General features: G+C 46.7%; 1 long non-coding RNA gene across 2 annotated transcripts in view; it reads right to left on the minus strand.

Moving 5' to 3' along the window:
• Window positions 1–5: 5 nt before the first annotated feature.
• LOC132356673 (uncharacterized) overlaps window positions 6–21,004 on the minus strand; it is a 56,391-nt gene continuing 35,392 nt past the window's right edge. For both annotated transcript variants that reach the window (XR_009499972.1, XR_009499971.1), the window contains 2 exons: window positions 5,595–6,047; window positions 6–212 (listed from right to left, as the gene is read on the minus strand). This is a non-coding gene — a long non-coding RNA (uncharacterized LOC132356673). The remainder of the gene's footprint in view (window positions 213–5,594; window positions 6,048–21,004) is intronic.

The raw sequence follows: 21,004 nt of genomic DNA on the forward strand, positions 1-21,004 counted from the left end.
AGTGGTACCTGCCCCACCCTCCCCTCCCCCCCAGCAGTGTAGTGATGGCTGAGTGCACGGTGATCAGTCTTCTTCGGACTTGGGCAGAGCCCGGTGCATTGTGAGTGTCCCTGAGAGCCACACACCGTCCTCATCAGCACAGCTGTCAGAAGTCCCCACGCCGACGCCACAGCACAGCCGTCACCCGTGGACCAGCCAGGAACTGGAGTTCACTCGGAAAAGAGGGATGGAAATGTTTTTTAAAGCACGTGAAGGTGGTTTATATAATGTCATTTAATTAACCCTTCAAAAAAGGACCTAACGTCAAGAGTCTCTAAATTGATCTCTAATGGTCACTAGTGAGCAAAACGAAGGTGTGAGGACATCGTACCTAACACGTCCTCACTCCTTAACCTTCGTTTTGCTCACTAGTGACCATGAGAGGTTTAGGGATCACTGACCCTAATTTAAGGTCCATTTCAATAATAATAACAAGTCCTCAAGAGCGAACAATCTATTACTTCAAGAGAGGTGTTTGTAAATTTGCTGAGTGGAAATGAACTTACTAAAGCATCAGCCCTGGGGACGGAATGAACTGCCCCGGGGGCAGGGGAGCAGCAGCCGCAGGACTGCCCGCGCCTCGTGGCGGATCACAGGGGCCTTGGGAGGGAGCAGCAAAGAGCTCCCAACAGGTTCTCCATTTTATTGGAGAAGCATGAGGAGAGATGATTCCAATTAGAAAAGAACAAAATGCTGAAGGTCACATACGATACAAGATACTGCATGTAGGGCTAATTAGCGCTTTAAAGAAGAAGTCACCTGTCTAAGCAGTAGACAGTGAGGGCTAACTCCACAATAATCATCTCTGACTCTAATTGGAGAGCTACCCTTTGGAAGCAGAGCTCAGAGAAACAATTTGCAGATAACATCAAAAGAGATTTAATCATATGCCTTCCTATTTGAAAATGTTAGCTGCCGCTGTGCAGACATATAATCACTAATCTACCATACGAAAGATAGAAAACTCAGCCCACCCACTATTTCTCCTTCTCTGCAAAAATTATTTTTTCTCTGATGGCTCGTTTTCTAACCAAGAAACTTACTGCTTATGTGGTGGCTTATTTTCTGCTGCTAAAGTATTAACTGTTCAAATGTCCTGAGGTGAGAATATGGGAAAGCGGACTCCTGGGCTTTCTTAACATCACTGTACAGGAAGCTGGGAAGTGGAACCTAGTTTTACAACTTTGGGAATCAGGGGCAGGAGGGGAAGGAACTAAGGAAGCATGAACGCCCAGGGTCTCCCGCACCCCAGGGTCGCCTGCCACTCACCCCATCCGAGCGTCCTGTCCCTGCCACACACCGAAGGCAAAGAGCAGGGCAGGGAAGAGAAAGCGGTGGAGTCTCGGGGACCTGTCATGCATCAGGGATGAGGGCCTGGGCAAATCCATGCATCGCTCGGCTGGGGATGCCTACCCCTATTTGACCTGGTCGTGGACCCTGGCTCTGTCCCAGAGGTAGGGGTGCAGGGGGATTCCCTGGGCTGATGGGCCTGAGAAGGGTGAGCTGAGACCCCTCTCACATGGTGTGAGGTAAAACTGAAGGCCAGTCTGCGTGCTAGTTCTTTGGCCTATGACCCAGCCTTTTAGCTAAGAGTCGGCCAAGGGGAGGTGGGCGGGGGGGTGCGGCCACCGTCACCCTGTGTGAGTGAGGGGATCCTGCAGGGGACGACAGCAAACCCAGGTGGTGTCGTGGTTTCTCTGCAGCTCAGCCCTGTCCCTGCCCCCATGGGCCTTCAGGACCAGGCTGGCTCAGCAGACCTGCTTCCCTCAAAGATGAATGCAGATTGCCCGGAGTCAGCCCGGGGCCAGGTGGAGACATGCTGCCCAGCTGGGCGAGAAGATGTTAGGCAGATGGGGAATGTACAAGAGCCACGAATGTGAGGGACAAGCGCGACAGCCAGTTATCACTACTCTTCTCAACAGTGCACTGGAGAACAAGCCTTTGCAGTAAAATAAAAAATAAAAACCATGAGTTATAAGGGATGAGAGAAAGCAAAGCTATCATTTTCTTGCAGATGATATGATTGTCTACCTATAAAATCCAAGAGAATCTATGAATAAACTACTCAGATTAATAAAAGTTTAGGGCTTCCCTAGTGGTGCAGTGGTTAAGAATCTGCCTGCCAATGCAGGGGACACGGGTTCAAGCCCTGGTCCAGGAAGATCCCACGTGCCGCGGAGCAACTAAGCCCGTGCCCCACAGCTACTGAGCCTGCACTCTAGAGCCCGTGAGCCACAACTACTGAGCCTGTGTGCCACAACTACTGAAGCCCACGTGCCACAACTACTGAGCCTGAGCTCTAGAGCCCATGAGCCACAACTACTGAGCCCGTGTGCCACAACTACTGAAGCCCGCGTGCCTAGAGCCTGTGCTCCGCAACAAGAGAAGCCACCGCAATGAGAAGCCCGCGCACCGCAACAAAGAGTAGTCCCCACTCGCCGCAACTAGAGAAAGCCCGTGTGCAGCAACAAAGACCCAACACAGCCAAAAATAAATAAATTTATTAAAAAATAAAATAAAAAATAAAAGTTTAGCAAGATTTGCAGGGGACAAGAGCAATGCACAAAATTCATATCATTTCTTTACAGTAGCAATAACCAAGTGGGAATTATAATTTAAACTGTGTCATTCATAGTCATAGCAAAATCTATAACATTCATAGTTGCAGCAAAATCTAACAAATGTGCAACATCTTCACAGAGAAAACAACAAACGTGTTATTAAAAGATATAAAGGAAGAATTTAATAAATGGGGAAAAATTTCATGGTTAGAAATTTTATCCAATTTCACGGATAGACAGATTCAATTTTTTAAGTGAATTCTCCAAAATCTTTAAATTCAATGAAAATTCAATCAAAACTCCATCAAAATATATGGGGAACTTAAAAAACTGATTTTAGAGAATATGTGTAAAGAAATAGCTTAAGAAATGCTTGGGGGCTTCCCTGGTGGTGCAGTGGTTAAGGATCCGCCTGCCGATACAGGGGACACGGGTTCGAGCCCTGGTCCAGGAAGATCCCACATGCCACGGAGCAACTAAGCCTGTACGCTACAACTACTGAGCCTGCGCTCTAGAGCCCGCGAGCCACAACTACTGAGCCCGAGAGCCACAGCTACTGAGCCTGCATGCCACAACTACTGAAGCCTGCACGCCTAGAGCCCATGCTCTGCAACAAGAGAAGCCACCACAATAAGAAGCCTGCACACCACAACAAAGACCCAACGCAGCCAAAAATAAATAAATTTAAAAAAAAAAAGAAAAAAAGAAATGCTTGGAATGATACACTACCTGGAACTGGCTTCAAAAGAATCTGGGGCAGGGGTGGGGGGACCAAGGGGGAGGCGTAGATGAAACCAGACTGGGCATGAATTGATTATCACTGCAGCTGGGATTGGGCTATCCTATTGGGTCTACTTACATATGTTTAAAATTTTCTATAATATAAGGTTAAAAAAGTTTGAGAAGGAAAAATACCAAAAACTCTTTTTCTGAGAAAAAGCCAAATTGGGAGAATTTACAAGAAAATGAATACATCAAAGGTACAGTCATAAAGATTGTGACAACAGTACAGCAGTAGAAAAACAGACCAAGGGAAAAGAAGAGCTCAGAAGCAGTCTTGTAAAGCCTAAATGTGACCAACCAAAAACTAGTAGGATGAAATATAGGTAATATAGGACTTTGTGATCACGAACATAGTGTGAAAAGAGGAAGGGGCAGAATAATTAATACAGCATAGTGCCACTTAATGTAAAGTAACACTTTCAAAAATAAGTTTGTATAATGGACACATGTACATATGTAAATTTTTAAAAAAGGAATATAAAAATACAAACTACCAAACTGTTTACCACTGGGTGAGTGAGGACAGGCCTCTGTGTTGTTCATAAAGGATTCCTAAGCTATATCTATTATGTATTTTTTCTTTTAAAAGGATTAGAAACAAGTATGACAAAATATATAGTTAAATTTGGGTTATGGAAACACAATGTGTTTTGTAAAAATTCTTTATACTTTTCCTGTATCTTTAATTTTTTTTCAAAATTGCAAAAAGACAAAGAAATAAGAAATCATTCAAAGAAATAACATCACTAAACAAACTTGGAGTCAAGACAAGCTGTCCTAGGAGAAAAGCAGAAGGAAGAGCTGTAAGGGCTCCAAGGAGAGACTGCAGGACAAGGACAGAGGATCAGGAGTGGGTGAAGGAGGAAGAGGCCAGGAGGCGAAAGCGCCAACAGCAGCCATCAGAAGTAGGAGAAGCAGGTGGGAAGTGCTGTCCGGGACACGGGGGGCAAACCTGAAGTCACTCAGGGTGCTGGGCATGCACAGTGCAAGGCAGGTAAGTGACTCGGGGGCCAGGGAGTGATGTGGAGACGGTGGGAAAATAACATGTGTATAACTGGTGCTCCTAACGAAAAAAACCAGAAGAAATAAAAGAGAGAAAATTAAAGATACGAATGCATAAAGGTTATCTTTAAAAAATGAAAAATTTTTATCTTTTGGTCTCATGTTGCAGGACAAAAAAGGGATACAAGAAGATGGATATAAAATATCTTGATTAAGTAACTCAACTTCAAGGAGAGATAAAGACCCCTGGTTTCTAGAAGGGAAAGTATCAAAGGCAGGAAGAGGTCCAGAAGCCAGGGCCAGGGGAGGGGCCTGGGGGTGCCAGGCAGAGGGAGGGGTTCTGTCATCGCCGCTGGCCGGCTCACACAAGAGGGCGGGGTCCTTGTGGGCCTTGGGCAGGGACAGAGGTGACCCACACCCAAGGAACCAGCTGAAGGGAGCTTCTCGAGTGCTTAGTCATGGGTCTGCATGCCCTACGTTGGATCAAACTCTGTAGGAAAGCTCAGGAAGGGCCCCTAAGGGGCACCAGCTAATCTTTCAGTTACGGACAAGACTGGACCAGGGAGCTTAACTGATTTTTCCAATACTCCACAGCTGATTAGAGAGAGGCAGAACTCCTTCTAGCTTTTATTGGATTTCTTAATCTGCTGCTCTTTGTTGGAAAGATCAAATGTATAATATTTGTAGTTTTCTCCATTTATTTTTTAAAATAATGTATTTAAAAAATATTTTATATCCATATATTTACATTTAGATTATATATCATATAAAACATTTATATAATATATAACTATATAGAATACTATATACTATATATAGTATAGCTATATATTATGGTTATAACATATGTAACTATAATACTATGTACTATTATACTATATATACTATTTTATATTCAATATATTTTATATACAATATAGTATACATTATATTGTATATATAGTATTGTACATATTATATAGTATATATGGAATATTTAATACATTCTATATGTCATATACCGTATGTAATATATAATTATAATTACATACTAAATACTAGATAACACAAATTGTTACATAATTACATAATCTGCTACAGAAGTATACATACATACGTAACTATATATATATATATATACATATACATACATAACTATACATATGATAACCTAAAATATATAACGCATGTCATACACACGCATAACTGAGAACAATGCCAGCGGCTCACCTGGTGGTGCCCTCCTTGCTGACTCAGCCAGAGGGCATTTCTGCGTCTGGATCTTCTTCCTTCTATTCTTCAGCCGTCTCAGTACCTCCGACCCCTCCCCAGGAGGCTCTTCTGCAGCCTCCTGTCTCCCAGGGTTACACTAGCTCCATCCGTGACAAGACCGCGTTTGTATTTTCTCATTTGTGGCACTTCTTTCTCTTTCCTACGACGTTACAGTCCATCAAGCTTGGAGCACCGTTTCCCCAGGGGTCACTCCCCCGTGGCCTCTGCGGGACATTCTGTGGCACTTGGCACTCGACCACATTGTGCGGATGAGGTGCAGACATTGCTTCTTTTCTGTACCTTCGGAATTGTGCTTCACAGGTTGAGAAAAATCTTACTTAAATAAACTCTATGAGGCTGGGATTCAAAGCAGGAAGCAGCTGCGGCTGAAACTTCCAACTGGACGATCATCTGTTTAAACAGCAAGAAGTAGCCTGTGAAATCGAAAGTAAACGCAAAGGTGCCTTTGGACAATGTATCAAAGGGACTGAAAACCAACCAAATATCACAAAACCATATGAAGCATTTTTTTAAATACGCATTTTACAGGTCAGGAAACAGAGGCTGGGGGATATTGGATAACTTGACTGGCCTAAATCATTTGTCAAAGCAGGTGATTCCCTCTAGGTTATTTCTTCTCCAGTGTGGCCGGGAAGCAGAAGAGGCAGACGGGAAAGCATAAGCCTCTGTGATCACTAAGAGGCAAAGCGAAGTTCAGGGGCCAGAAGCCGGAAAGAACCTGGGCAGCATAGCTGAGGTCAGGGCCCGGTGTAAACCTGGGCGATGCTGAGGCTGCCCTGGTGGCTGTTGTGGACAGAGGTGCACCCACAGCTTGACTTCACTGGTCTTTGCACACCTGGTGAGTTGGCTGGTCCCGCTTGCAGGAAGATCCAGTGTAATGTGAACAGGTATGATTCTGTTCCAATGTGTGTGGGTTTCCCCCATGCCTCCAAGCGATTCTCTGGGTGACCTACGAGTCAGTCAGTTCTGGCTTTTGTACCTGGAGGTAAGTGTCAGATTCCACAGGGGAGGGGCCCAGGGCCCCAAGACTGCCCCCCACCCAGTGCCAAACGCAAGTCCAGGTTGTCACCTGTGCTTCTGGCCAATTGGCTATAGTCTGGAGGTTCCCACGACTCCTCCTTGGGTTCAATTAATTTGCTAGAGTGGCTCACAGAACTCAGAAAGCATTTTACTTACTAAATGACCGGTTTATGATAAAAGGATGAACTCAGGAGCAGCCAGATGGGAGGCACGTGGGGCAGGGTGTGCAGAGGGGGTTTGGGGCCCCGCGATCCCTCCAGGCGCCCCCCTCCCAGCATCTCCATGTGCTCACCCACCTGGATGCTCTCCAAACCCCGTCTTCTGGGTTTTCATGGAGGCTTCATTGATTGAACTGCTGACCACTGGGGGTAGATTCCACCTGCGGCTCTCTTCCCCTCCCCAGAGGCGGGGAGTGGAGGTGCGACTGAGGGTTCCAACCCTCCTATCACTTGGTTGTGCTGCATTTCTATACACTAATAATGAGCTATCAGAAGATAAATTAAGAAAACAATCCCATTTACAATCTCATCAAAAACAATAACATACCTCGGAATAAATTTAACCAAGGAGGCGAAAGACCTGTACACTAAAAACTGTACACCACTGATGAAAGAAATTGAAGACACAAATAAATGGAAATGTATTTTGTGCTCATGGATTCGAAGAATTAGTATTGTTAAAAATGCCCATACTACCCAAAGCAATATACAGATTCAAGGTCATCCCTATCAAAATTCCAATGGCACTTTCCACAGAAATATAACAAATATAAAATCTGTATGGAACCACATGAGACCCTAAACAGCCAAAGCAATCTTGAGAAAGAAGAACAAAGCTGGAGGCATCATGCTTCCTGATTTCAAACGATGTTTCAAAGTTATAGTAATCAAAACAGTTTAACATTGGCATTAAAAAACAGACACACAGATCAATGGAAAAAATATAGAGCCCAAGAAATAAACCCATGCACATGCAGTCAATTAATTAATGACAAAGGAGTCAAGAATATACAATTGGCAAAGGACAGTCCCTTTAATTAAATGGTGCTGGAAAAACTGGACAACCACATGCAAAAGAATGAATCTGGACCATTATCTTACACCATACACAAAAATTAACTCAAAATAGGTTAAAGACTTGAATGTAATACCTAAAACCATAAAACTCTTAGAAGAAAACATAGGCAATAAGCTCCTTGACATCAGTCTTGGCGATAATTTATTGGACTTGACACCAAGAGCAAAGGCAACAAAAGCATAAACAAACAAGAGGGACCATGTGAAACTAAAAAGCTCTGCACAGCAAAGGAATCCATCAGCAAAATGAAAAAGCAGCCTACTAAATGAGAGAAAATATTTGCAAATTATATACCTGATAAGGGATCAATATCCAAAAGATATAAAGAACTCAAACAACACAATAGCAAAAAACAAACACCAAAAAACAATCTGATTAAAAAATGGGCAGAGGCTCTGAATAGACATTTTTTCCAAAGAAGACATACAGGTGGCCAATAGGTACATGAAAAGATGCTCAACATCACTAACCATCAGGGAAAGTCAAATCAAAATCACAATAAGATATCAGCTCACACCTGTTAGAATGGCCATCATCAAAATGACAAGAAATAACAAGTGTTGGTGAGGATGTGGAGAAAAGGGAACCCTTGTGCACTGTTGGTTGGAATGTAAATTGGTCCAGCCACTATGGAGAACAGTATGAAGGTTCCTCAAAAAATTAAGAATAGAACTACCAGATGATCCAGCAATTCCACTTCTGGGCATTTATCCAAAGAAAACAAAAACACTAGCTGGAAAAGATACCTGCACCCCCATGTTCATTGCAGCATTATTTACAACAGCCAAAACATGGAAACAACCAGTGTGGCTTCTGGGACATCACGATTTTCCTTCTTTCTTTTTTTTTTTTTTTTTTAATAAATTTGTTTATTTATATATTTTTGTCTATGTTGGGTCTTCATTGCTGTGCGCAGGCTTTCTCTAGTTGGGGCGAGCAGGGGCTACTCTTGGTTGCGGTGTGCGGGCTTCTCATTGCGGTGGCTTCTCTTGTTGTGGAGCACAGGCTCCAGGCATGCAGACTTCAGTAGTGTGGCACACGGACTCAGTAGTTGTGGCTCGCAGGCTGTAGTGCGCAGGCTCAGTAGTTGTGGCACGCGGGCATCAGTAGTTGTGGCTCATGGGCTAAGAGCACAGGCTCAGTAGTTGTGGCTCATGGGCTAAAAGCACATGCTCAGTAGTTGTGGTGCATGGGCTCAGTAGTTGTGGCTCGCTGGCTCTAGAGCACAGGCTCAGTAGTTGTGGCACACGGGCTTAGTTGCTCCACAGCATGTGGGATCTTCCCAGACCAGGGCTCGAACCTGTGTCCCCTGCGTTGGCAGGCGGATTCTCAACCACTGCACCACCAGGGAAGCCCGAGGGGCATCACTATTTTCTTGGCTGTGCTTCTCTTGGGAAACTGTTATCAGGGTCCCTTTGAACCATGGTGGCTGGCACAGACTGCCTGGTTTATGGCACACTGACCAGAGCGTGGAGGGAGAAAGTTTTATATTGAAACAAAACCAAGAAACACTACAGATCCAATGGTCATTCTGTCACAGTAACATAAGATTCCTCTCATCAGACTTCCGTTAGAGAAGTCCCAGCCCCACGGGGGATGCACCACGGAGCTGAAGAAGTGCCAGGGACCTGTTTCCAAGGTTTCCAAGCTGAGGAAGCGCCAGGGCCCTGTTTCGACACACCTTGTCGGTCACTTTGAATTCTTCTTTGTGAAGAGGCTCCCTGACCTGCCTAAGCTCAGACCCCACAGAGCCTGGACCCGCCCCGTTCCCACCACGGGACTGTCCTTAGGCGGTCAAGTCCCCAGAGCCTGCTCCGACCGCTGCTGCCCCACCAGCAAACCCCTTCCCCTCTGAGTCCCATAAACAGCCCCGCGTCTTCCAAGAGGGAGTCATGGCACCACTTTGGAATCCACGCTTGGCTCTGCTCCCTCACCTGCTGCTGAGTCCTTCCTCCAGGTGCCCAAGTCCTCCATGACCCTGTGTAACGTGAACCACATCTTCAATTTGATTTCACTTAATTTCTACCTAGACTGAAAGGCATCACTCTGATGCCAGCAGGAACACGGAGGGTGTGAAACAGGTGATCTATTCAGAGGAGGGCATTCATGGCTAATCCAATCCCACCGGGGAAATAAAGATAAATCCACTTGCCTCGACCACTTTGTACCTGGCACACTGAAGGAGGATGGTTGGATTTGCAAAGACCTGAGCTGAGGCTCCCCGGGGGGCTGACGGGAGGAGAGGAAGGAGGACACACAAGCTGGTCTTTAAGGAGGGCTGTGTGGGTGGGCGCCTCGAGCTCCCTGCGGGGCACCCCGGCCCTGCTCCTCACGCATTCAGCATCACCCCACCCCCCACCCCCCGTCACCCTCTCCATAATGTCCCAGCCATCTCTTCCTAGGTCAGCCCCGCCTGGCAGACCCTAAGCCCTAGGTTCTCCCCTCGTGGTGCCCGTTTGCAGACAATCCACACTTTCGGACTGAACCTGTGGCCACTGAGACGGTCTGAGTTCCCGTTACGGCCCCGTAGCGGGTGTCCGTAGGGGCTGGTAAGTTTCTTGCATTTGTTTTTGATAATATCCTCCTCCGTCCACATTCTTTCCATTGTCCTTTCTCTCCTATTAACCATCTCTTTGTCTTCCTGGTCCATGCTCTTCAGCTTTGTCGCCTGGCCCTTCCACTGCATTTTTACTTTAGCTACCCTGGGTTTAATGCACAGCTTACTCAATGTGGCCTGCTACGCACACCTCCCCTGGATGCGGACCTCCCTTTCCAGGGTACCTTCACCCCGGCGCTGCCCGATGGCCAGTCAGAGCCTCGCCCACACCCATGCTCAGCGATGCAGTCCTGTCCTGCTGTCACCATCAGGGACACCACATCTTGGTTTCTCACTATTTCTCTGCATCTGTGGGACCTTGGGGCAATCGAGCTCCTCCTCAGAGTGATTAATAGTTCACAGGGTTGGTCTTGGAACTGAGAGGTGCACGGACACGTCTGACTAATGAGGGACACTTGAAATGCGTGTGGATCAGGAAAGGTCTGCACTTGTGATCTTTCACCTGGCGACACACAGGCCGGGGGTTCAGAAGGGAATCGGAATTCTCAGCAGCAGCTGCCAAAGCCAGAAAACAGTCCCCCAGCTATGATTCTCCCTCAAACTGAAATGTTAATACAAATCATTACTTGTATGTAACTTATTCATTTTATGTAGCACGCACACATACAGCACTCGCCCTGGGCTGAGCTAGAGTCTTCCTGAGTATAACTCAATCCCCATTTTACAGGCAAGGAAACCGAGTCAGAGACATTGAATAATCGCCATAGCTCAGGTGACCAGAGAGTGGCCAGTGGGCAGACAGGCAGCTGCCCCTTCTGCACCTCGAGGCTGTGCCGCCCTCCTGGTTCGCAAGCGGGAGCTCTCAGGAGAGTAACGACCGCTTCGGACCTGCCTTTGGGTGGAAGGGATTCCCAGGAGCAGATGCAGCCCCGAGGCCGAAGGCCAGGCAGGAAGGAGTCTGGGAGCCTGGGGAGAAGGAGGGTGAGGCAAGGGCCTCGGCGGCTGTTCACACACCCAAGGGTTTGGGTTCATCCCGAGGGCCACAGGAGGCACTGGAGCATTTCAAGCAGCCAAGCTGTACAGTGTACATCTTGAAATGATGCCCTGTTATTTGAAGGGTGGATTTAGGGTGGGGGCAGGCAGGCCCCTCCAGCAGGCAGTGGAGACGGGAGAAGTGGGATATTCAAACATATCTGGAGGGAGGTCACCTAGGGATGGACGGACGAGGGTGTTCGGAGGAGATGGGGAACCAGTCACCGGATGTGGGAAGTTCCGGGCCTAGTCTCAGCCCTGCTATAAATTCGCTCTGTGACTTCAGGCCAGTTACCTAACTCCTCAGGGCCTGTTTTCTCCTGTGTTAAATAACCAAGTAGGCAACGTGGTGGTTGTTAGGAGATCTTGTGTATGTTCCATAAAAAGGGAACATTTCGACCTGTTTCATGTGATGCTGCATTGATTTCCCTAATTGGGCAGCTGATCAAAGCTTCCTTAATCAGTACCTGCGAAGAAAAATTAATCTTTCATTTCCCAGTGTGGTGCGGCTGTGGAAGTGTTTGCATTCCTCCTTTACTGGCAGTTTCAGCAGGAAAGTAGGAGACCTTGAGCCGGAGTTAGTGCCCGCTCACCTCCTCATCCAACACGGGTGGAACCTGCCATGTTCCAGGGGGCTGGCACTTGCTTCCCTCTTTCTGACCCGCACGTGCCCCTTCTTCTAAGAATTATTGTTTAGCAGTCAGTCTGGTCCCTGCTTTAGTCATCTGCAATTTCAGCATCTTTCAGTCTGCTGCAACTTCTTAAAAGGTTTAGGTTTTTAACTTTTTTCCCTGAAAATTTCAAATATTAAAAACATTTGTTCTTTTTCTGATTGTAAAGTGAGATACGGTTGTTGCAGAAAATTTGAAACGTGTCATTGTGACTTAAGCGATGAGTTGTCTGAGACCGATTGATGTACAGGGAGCCGTGGGGGAGGGTGGACGGAGGTGCCGCCCGCAGAATCAACGCTAGAGACGGCCCTGGAGGCCCCTGCTCCCCCCTCTAAGGAAGAGTCCAAGGTCACACGGCACAGGGGCTGCCACGGGCTGAGAGACCCCACGCTCTCCTGCTCCAAACACCTGGATGCCAGTGAAGACAGCCCGTGACTCGTGGTCACTGTGACCAGGGGACCGGCGAGGAGGAGACACCTGGATGCAGGTAAGAGTCTCACACAATCTGGGATTTTCCTCTTTGTGTAAGTCTTTCATCTTTTGATATGACTCCCATGGACAACTCCCTCCTCCTCAGGACGCATGAGGGTTTCCACTCGAAGGAAACTCAGTGGCAGAGATTTATCTGCTGTAGCTCAGGCGGGGAGGGAGGAGGGGGGCGTTCCACGACCCCAGTGACACCACTCCTCCTGTCATTGGGATCGACTTGGCTGTGGTGTCTGGGGCCCAGGAAGAAAGTGCTGACAACTGTCATTATTTCTACTCTCCCTAGAGGACGCAGAACATTAAGTGTAACTTGCTGATGGCTTTCAATGACAGGAGAGAGATTAGTGTGAAGAATCCTGCCTCAGCGAGAGGGATGGACTGGTGACCTGTTCTAATTTCTTCTGTCGTAAATAAACAGGGGGCATTATGGCTTCCACAGCGGATGGAATTATGTACAGAGCTATTCCAGGTCTGGGGCTGTTGAAACACAGAACTCGAGACAATGCCCAGTTCACGTGTGCTGCGCTCACCTTAAGCCATTCTCCCAAGGCGGGAGGGAGAGTGTTATTTTCCCTCAAAGACTCCCTGGTTCAGTGGAGTGGCTGGGATGGGCGGCCAGCCGACCAAAGCTCTCGGGCTAGAGGTTCACCCACAAGGTAGCCTGGTGGTCACGACTGACTCACCTTCCTGGGTCTCAGAATCGCCCCCCAACACTCCCCTTCTCATCTCAGCACTTCTGCTATTAATGGGTTTGGTGACCTCGGCCAACTGACATTCTGATACCCATTTTCCTACGTTCTTTTATTTCTATGGGGCAAGGAGTCAGGTCACTGGTACTAAGGATAAGTGTACTTATAGTTTGGATATATCTGGCCACGCTTTCAAAAGACAAAAATTTGTATTTTCACAAGGACTGTGGGAGAACTCCCTTCTCCCTTCATGTCTTGCAGTTTATGGTAGGACGCTTCTAATATTTCTCAAACCAATAGGTATTATTTTACCTGTAATTTCCCCTAAATTCTAGGAAGGAGGAGACTCTGTTCCCATGTTTTTGAAGAGTTTTTAGTTACATGTATTTTCCTTCTGTAAATAACCTATTTTATGCTTTATACATTTTCCTCTTGCCTGTCTCTTCACAATTTCAGTTTCCTTGTCATTTTAAGGCATCTTTATATTGTATTGATATTAACCACTATCGGTCATCAAAATTGCACTTAGTTTTTCAAAGTATCAGTTTGTCAGTTGACTTGCATTTAATGTGACATCTGCACCCCTCTTTAAAATCTTTATTATTCATATTAGAGCCACTTTGTGACAGAGCAGTGTTAAGAGACGGGGTTTTCTGTCTTCAGATTCCCCTCCCTTTGCTCGCTGGTGCAGCCCTCTCTCTGCACCTCATTTGTGTGCTTCTGTCTGTCGTACACGTAGACCCCACCCCACCTGTCACTGTCTGTGGGCGTGTCTGAACCGTAGCATAGGAAGTGTCCAGAACGACCGCAGAGTTGTGTGCACAGTATCACGAGGCCCCAGAGGAAGGGCCAGGACATCTCTCTGGTTGGGGGGAAATGTGGCACACACACGCTGGTGACCTTCACGGCTAATGGTTGTCCAATGATGCTTAGTGGACAAACACTAAATCTACAGACTTCGGGGGAAAGTTGGTATGTGGGACACAGCATGTCCCCGAAGCACATCTCTGTCCTTGATACAGTTTAGAAGTTGATACACAGTCCTGTTAGTTTGATGAAATGGCATCTGGAGGGTGCAGGGTCACTGAACAAATTTTTGGCATTATCATTCACTCAAGTCTACATCAAAATTAATCTGACAACCACACATAAAGAGTGTTAAGAGTCCTGCTCTGTCTAAAAGTACTGGTCAGCATTGGAGATGATTTAGGAATCTGGTACATTTAACGGAAGCAAATGACTGAAGACTGAAGCCAAGAATGGAAGGCCTGGGCTCAGCTGAACACTGTCTCCAAGGTAGAAGAATCCCCCACAGAGCCGGGCCCTTGTTGGCAACATCAACCTCAATGGGAGGATTCCCCCAAAGGCAGTTCTCACAGGGCTGCCTTCCCTCCCTCGCCTGGGCAATACCCCCCCCTCACCCCCACAGCAGGCCAGGCGCCTCCTGCCGGGACCGCGCTATGGCAGGTTGGGTGTTCTGGCTCTACTACCCAGACTGCTATGTTCATTTCCCAGCCTCTCTGCCTGAAACAGACTGAACAGACCGGACTTTGATTCAAAAACTTGTTAAAACAGACCTTCAAGCAAACCCCAAATCAAGGAGTCAACAAGAGCAAAAATCCTTTCTGAGGAGCATTGGGTTCAACCCTCTGGAAACTCCCATTAAAACCAGGATCTGGCCAAGGAAGGGAAAAGGGTGATAGGGAAAATTAATCCCTTTATTTTGGTTATCACATTTTGTAAAGATTAAATCTGGTTGAAAAAGCACAGAGACAGTCCCAGACGGAAAACGGCAGGTTTCTCCACACTTGGAGAGCCTGTAGAAGGAGGGCAGCTGTGGCTTGGTGACCAGTGCTGGTCCTGCCTGCGCTGCTTTGCTGAGGCTCATCTGAACAGCCCGGAGATCTGCCTTTCTCTTTCTCACCCACCCCTCACAGCCCACCCGCTTCCCAAGTCTCTCTCCAAAGGCTCTGCTTCCCTTCCAGAAGCTCAGGATCTGGACAGTCGCAGCACAAGTGCCTCTGACAGCTGACCCAGCGTGGAAGCTGCCTGTGGCCACCGGGTCCTAGTGGAGTCTCAGGAGCTTTAGAAAAATACCTATCCACTGTCTTGAAAATCAGAAGAAGGACAGTGATCTCATCCTTGTTCTCCTTGTCTTGTGGATATTTCAGAATGGCACCCAGTACACAAAAGTTAACTCAAAATGGATTGAAGACTTGAACATAAAACCTAAAACCATAAAATTCCTAGAAGAAAACATAGGCGGTAAGTTCTGCGAATGGGTCCTGGTGATGATTTTTTTGGATGTGACACCAAAAACAAAGGCAACAAAAGCATAAACAAACAAGAGGGACTACATCAAACTAAAACGCTTTTGCACAGCAAAGGAATCCATCAACAAAATGAGAAGGGAACCTACCAAATGGGAGAAAACCTCTAACAAGGGGTTAATATCCAAAATATAATAAACTCAAACAACTCAATAGGAAAAAAACCCCCAATCTTATTTAAAAAATGAGCAGAAGATCCGAAGAGATGTTTCTCTAAAGAAGACATACAAATGCCAACAGGTACATGAAAAGATGCTCAACATCACTCATCACCAGGAAAATACAAATCAAAGCCACAATGAGATATCACCTGACACCTGTCAGAATGGCCATCATTAAAAAGACAAGAAATAACAAATGTTGGCGAAGATGTGAAGAAAAGGGAACCCTTGTGCATTGTTGGTGGGAATGTAAATTGGTACAGCCACTATGGAGAACAGTCTGGAGGTTCCTCAAAAAGTTAAAAATTAGGGACTTCCCAGGAGGTCCAGTGGTTAAGACTCTGTGCTCCCAATGCAGGGGGCCTGGGTTCCATTCCTGGTCAGGGAACTATATCCTGCATGCCGCAACTAAAGATCCCACATGCCGCAACTAAGACCTGGCGCAGCCAAATAAATAAATAAATATTAAAAAAATTAAACTATGATATGACCCAGCAATTCCACTTCTGAAGAAAATGAAAACACTAACATGGAAAGATATATGCACCCCCATATTTACAGCATTTAAATAGCCAAGATATGGAAGCAAACTGAGTGTCCATTGATGGATGAATCAATAAAGAAAAATGTAACACACACACACACGCACACACACACACACACACACGAATACTAGTCAGCCATAAAAAAGGAAATCTTGCCATTTGTGACAACATGGATGGACCTACAGGGTATTATGCCAAGTAAAATAAGTCAGAGAAAGACAAACACCGTATGATCTCATATGCGGAATTAAAAAAAAAAAACACATGACAAAAACTGACCTCATGGTTACAGAAAACAGATTGGTGGTTACCAGAGGAGGGATTAGGGGTGGGTGAAATGGGTGCGGGTCCAAAGCTACAAATTTCCACTTGTAAGTCCTGGGACGCACTATACCGCACGGTGAGTGTGGTCTCATTCCGAAGCAAAGGTGTCCAGTGATCTTGGTGAGTCTCACCCAGCTCTGCAGGTCAGTGGTGGCTCAACACAAATGGGATGAGAGGGGAGATCATGCTTGTAACCCTAGCATTGCAAAGGGAGCCTCTGAACAGAAGGGTCAGCTGGCAGATGTGGAGTACAGGTCTTCTCTATTTAATAGGTCGTTTGAAGAGGGATGCGTTGATTCCACGACATGCTAGTTTAAAGCCATCCAGGACTATGTATTCCTTTATTTAAGATGCGCATTTTCCCACTTGGGGCGTGAGAAAAAGTACTGTGTTCACTCACTGTACTTTCCCTCTGGTTTCTATTTCCCTTGTTTTTAAAGACTCTTTATCAGCTCCAAAAGATGAAACATCCTCAAATACGAAAGGTCTGCTCTCCTTTTGAAAAGACTAGCCCCAAGAAACACACCCACATTTCCACAGACTTCAAAACTGTTCATTAAAATGCACTGAAAGAGAAGAATGTTGAGGGGGGCTGGTGGGGGTCTTGGGGTGCCCACTCAGGGGGACACACACTGGAGAAGGGCTGTGGGGTCTTGTAAAGTATCCAACAAGATTGTCTACGGAGAGGTTTCTTAGAAACAGAAGGTGTAACCAGGAGATGTGGATAACCAGGGGCAGTTAGCTGGAAGGAGTTTTAACCAGGTGATCACAGGAGTCAGGTCGTCACATTTCTATGGTTAAGCACTGGGATATCTTGTTTAATTTTTTCAACTGGCAACCAATTTAAAAAATTAGTTCTGTTCCCTGCTAATCAATCATGCATTAACAAGCAATAAATATTTGAACCCTCTGCTAGGTACTATAGGTGTTAAAAGAGACAGAAGGGGATTTTAACCTTGTCTGGAAATCAAGATGTGTGCACACATGACCTGACTGGAACCAGGAATATATTGAGAATCAACAGCACAGAGAAAAGCACAGGGACTGGGAAATGAGGTGGCAGAGGAAACGGGCTGTAACCGGGAAAATAAAACGTGGGTGGTGGTCAACTCCCCGTTTGCTCGTCCACAGCTCACCGGTCCTCGAAACCCGACTTTCAAGTAATTCAGTGGTTTGGTACATGTTCCCCTCCCCAGCATTCTCGAAAATGTTTAATGTGTGGGACCAGCCAGCTTATTGAAAAGTTACAATTTAATGAACCAAAAATATTGTGTAAGGCCTATACTCGACATCAAGCGGGCAGACTGCGTAGAAAGACAGGATTCCACCTTCATCTACAAAACCCATTCACAACGTGCACGTGCGCGGATTCCACCTTCGTCTACAAAACCCATTCACAACGTGCACGTGCGCGGATTCCACCTTCGTCTACAAAACCCATTCACAACCTGCACGTGCGCGGATTCCACCTTCATCTACAAAACCCATTCACAACGTGCACGTGCGCGGATTCCACCTTCATCTACAAAACCCATTCACAACGTGCACGTGCGCGAAGCCCGGGGGGTGTGATGTGGCCCTGCGCCTCCACGCTTCGACCTCGAAGCTTCCTGCACACGCAGGCCCCCAGCCTCCTGGGCTGTGCTGTCAGAACCAAGACGGGGCAGTGCCGCCGGCACCGCGGGTCAGCATGGGCCGTGGGCGTGGTGGCTGCCGTGGCGCTCAGCCAGCCTTGTTGAGGTAAGTGGGCCGCGGACTCATTGTCTCGGGCAGCACTCTCCATCCCCTTAGCCGTGCCAACCCTCAGGGGAATTTGGTGGGTGAGGACGGGTCGGACTAGAGGCCAACTCCAGCACCTGTGTGTGTGCGTTTGTATGTTTCCGTATGTGTGGGTGCATGTGTGTGCACATGTGTAGTGTATGTGTATTTAAGTGCGTGTGTACATGTGTGGGTGTATGTTGTGTATGTACGTATGCATGTGTGTACTGTGTGTCTGTGTGTGTTTCCTCTGTGGGTGTTGCTTTGTGTGCACACATGTCCTCTGCATGGACGTGCATGTGTATACATGTGTGTGCATGTGTATGTGTTTTGCACATGCGTGTGTGATTGTGAGCACGTTATGCATGTGTACGTGTGTTGTGTGCAAGCGTTGGTGGGATGAGGGGAGGTGGAGGCCGCTGAGCTGCCACAGAGACAGATATCGCGAGAGAACCAGCATCCAGACGGAAAGGTGAGCGCAGGCGAGGCTCCGGCCTGGGGGCAGACCTGCCAGGCTCCTCCCCGCACCCGGTGGAGCCGCTCACTGGAATCCTGCCGTCAGCTTCTCCCATCCTGTTCCAGTCTGTTCCAGTCCTGCCCCTTTGAGGGGCGTCTACGCAGGGACACAACAGCTGACGGCGTTTCCCAATCCTCTTGGGTGGACTCAAGCTTTTACTGGCGGGATCGGTCAAAGGTCAAGGGTGCAGCCCCTTGGCGACGGGGCCGGTGGGGGCTCCTGACCCCCGTGTTCAGGAGGAACAAGCGGGCTGCGTGCACGCGTCCTGAGCGCAGAGACTCCACTCCCGTTCTTCCCGCAGGCCCTTCCTCCTCCTCCAGCCACTGCCCGAGAGTTCGGATCCGGAGCTCGAGAAAGCGTTACAGCCCAGGGGCGGTTCCTTCCTCAGGCCCTCATTCCTGCTGAGCGAGAGGTTTCTTTGAACTGACCAAAGTCATATTTGCTTGATTCAGGTTCAACAGATTTCATGTCTGTCAATACAACTTAAAAATACCCCCGAACATACATGCCCTATTACAGACTTTCTTCCAGGTACATCTCCCTCACATATGAGTTAGCCTAATAATTTCTTCTCACTTCTGCAACAATAAACTTCTTTCCTGATCAGCTCTACCCAACAGTCACACTATCCCAAGTAGGGACTTGTAACGTAAAAGCTGATTACAGGAGATGCCGAGGTTATGAGGCTCAGAAAATACGACCTATTCAATGAAAATCAGGAACCAGGGCTTAGAACTCTGCATACTTTCCTCAAACGCAAAGGAAATCCTAGGAGCCCAGGGGCCGCAGCTGTGGTCTCTCATTACGAGGAAGACGGAGCAAAAGGGGAACAAACCTTAAAGAACAGGGAGGTAATAAATGGAATCATTTGTGGCCTGATGAGAATAACTACCAGGATAAGAGCCATGAAGCAAAGATTAATCGGCACGTCAGCGATTCGCAAGTTTCGAGGAGTTTAACCACCGGAGGAGGACAGCGCTTTAGTACACAGTCCTGCTGGGACCCGCGCGCAGACGGGGTGGGACGGCTGGCGCTTTTGAAGCCCTATCTCCCTCTGCCTCGTGCCACCCGATTTTAGTTGTGACTAGGAGTGCCAGACTTGTTCCAAACTATGCATAAAAACGAAGGCAAGTTTAATTTTAAAACCCCAGCTGTTTTTTGAAACTTGTGTATCAAGAAGATATTCATATGTGATCCTGTGGAGTGAGTCACGTCCCCCAAGGAGCGAGGGTCTTAATACGTCCCATTTGGAGGAGGATTTCCTTGTCTCCTTTGTAATTTATGCTAATTAGATTTTTTTCTTAAGAGGATGCTTTCAGAATTGGGAAATAAGAATAAGATATGACAATAGATATGAAGTCTGATTTTTTAAAAATATAGAAATATCTACATTCAAGTGATAACTTTGAAAATAGACCTACATATTAGTTCCAATGGTTTTATTACTGTTTAATTTTTTTTCTTCAACTCTTTTTTTTAACCACCTCTACAGCCAAGGGTATATTCATTAAGATCTACTCTCTGGTGGCAAAACTTCATCATTTGAGGGTAAATTTTATTTTGGGAAAAGCTAAAATCATTCCAAGCTAAATATGGTAAATAAGGAGAGTGATCAAGGATAAGAATATTGTTTGGGGCTAAAAATTAAGTTTGAGGCTAAAAACCAAGGTTTGTTTTCTTACATTGTTCAGAAATGGACTCCAACAGCAATTTATGTAAAATATTTATTGAATATCCACTAAGTGCAAACACTGTATAAGGCTTAGAGGTAGATGAAAGTGATGAAGACATGGTTTTCCACCAAAAATGTTACCAGCCTAGGGTTTCATCAGGTGAAGAGGGGGGAGAGGGGCACTGCGGGCAGTGGAAGGACCCAGGGAGGTTTGCATGGGAAGCGCCAGGTCTTCCACGCACCGTCCAGGCTGGCAGGAAGGGTGAGTCCTGCTGAGGAAAGGTGGGTGATGAGATTAGAAAGTAGTGAGAAGCAGCAAACGAAACAACATGAAAACACAACTCACGGAAAGGGAAGCGATATTAGCAAACCATATACCTGATAAGCGGCTAATATCCAAAAGGAACTCATATAACTCAACAGCAAAAAATCAAGCAACTCCATTAAAAAATGGGCAATGAACCTGAACAGACATTTCCTCAAAGAAGACATACAAACTGCCAACAGG

This window comes from Balaenoptera ricei, chromosome 21 (assembly GCF_028023285.1).
Source record: "Balaenoptera ricei isolate mBalRic1 chromosome 21, mBalRic1.hap2, whole genome shotgun sequence".
Classification (NCBI taxonomy): domain Eukaryota; kingdom Metazoa; phylum Chordata; class Mammalia; order Artiodactyla; family Balaenopteridae; genus Balaenoptera; species Balaenoptera ricei.